General features: G+C 45.4%; 1 non-coding gene across 1 annotated transcript; it reads right to left on the bottom strand.

Moving 5' to 3' along the window:
- Positions 1-258: 258 nt before the first annotated feature.
- LOC112533981 lies at positions 259-365 on the bottom strand. The gene has a single exon (XR_003078304.1). It is a non-coding gene; the product is annotated as a small nucleolar RNA R71 (small nucleolar RNA).
- Between the last annotated feature and the right edge of the window lie 1061 nt (positions 366-1426).

Below are 1426 nucleotides of genomic sequence, written 5' to 3'. Positions count from 1 at the left end.
ATGATCTAATAGAGCGTGTAGTTTGGAGGATTGTGCAACGAGGATCCCAATGCACATATCTCTAACTTTTTGGAGATTTGTGACACATTCAAGATAAATGGAACAACCGATGGCGCCATTCAGCTGAGATTGTTTCCATTTTCCTTGAGGGACAAAGCAAAGAGATGGTTGCAATCTCTTCCACAGCAGACGATTACTACCTGGAAGGCGTTGGCTGAAAAATTTCTCTATAGGTATTTTTCTCCCGCTAAAGCTGCTAAACTTAGAAATGACATATCTTCTTTTGTGTAGTTTGATGATGAAAGCATGTACGATGCATGGGAGAGGTTTAAGGACCTTTTGAGATGTTTCCCACATCACGAATTGCCAGTATGGATGCAGGTTCAGACCTTCTACAACAGTTTGAGCCTTGCGATGAGGTAGATGGTGGATGCTGCAGCAGGTGGGGCGCTAAACAGTAAAATGCCCGAGCAGGCTCAAAACTTGATAGAGGAAATGGCCATGAACAATTATCAGTGGCGATCCTCTAAGAGCCGACCAGGAAGACAGGGAGTGGTCAACCAAGTGGATTCTACAGCAGCCTTGGCAGCTCAGGTGGAGCTTATAACCAAGAAGATTGACCAACTCTAGATGTCGGTTCATGCAGCGAACATTAGCTGCGAGTTTTGTGGTGGCCCGCACTACAGTGTGAACTGTACTGTGGGAGGTATGTTTGCTTCATCTTCTTCTACTTTTCCATCTGTTTCTGTTGTGTCTTCTGATGTTGAGCAGGTTGATTATATGGGGAATGCCCCAAGGCAGCAGAAACACCCTTACAGCAACACATACAACCCTGGGTAGCGCAATCATCCCAACTTCAGTTGGAGGAACAATAATGCCCAGGGTCCACCAGGTTTTCAGAGACTTCATCAACAGCCACAACAATAGCCAGCTGGGCCTGCACAAGGTCCTCCTCCACCAGAAAAGAAGTCAAATTTAGAGGAGCTTATGATGAAGTTTGTGACGTCTACAGAGATGAGATTCCAACAAACTGATAATGTACTTAGGAATCAGCAGGCCTTGATTCAGAACTTAGAGACACAGATTGCCAAATTTCTTAGATGCTTTCAGAGAGACCCTCAGGATCGCTCCCCAGCACTACAGAGTCAAACCTGAGGGAGCATTGCAAGGCTATCACCTTGCGATCAGGTAAGCAATTGACTAGTTCTTTGCCTTTAGCTGATAAGGATAATATGATTGTGCAGGACGAGCCAGCTAAGGAAGGACCAGAGCCTGAGGTGGTGGAGATTGAAAGGAAGAAAGAAGACAGGCAAAAGAGCCCTGTGTGGGAGTATCAGCCCCCGGTTCCATATTCTGCAAGGTTGAGGCTGGATAAGGTGGACAAGCAATACAGTAAGTTTCTTGACTTGTTTAAGTAGTTGAAAAT

The sequence above is a fragment of the Ricinus communis genome, chromosome 4, assembly GCF_019578655.1.
Source record: "Ricinus communis isolate WT05 ecotype wild-type chromosome 4, ASM1957865v1, whole genome shotgun sequence".
In the NCBI taxonomy this organism is placed as follows: Eukaryota; Viridiplantae; Streptophyta; class Magnoliopsida; order Malpighiales; family Euphorbiaceae; genus Ricinus; species Ricinus communis.
The sequence above is the reverse complement of the archived record's forward strand: the minus strand, read 5'-3'. Positions and strand labels throughout refer to the sequence as shown.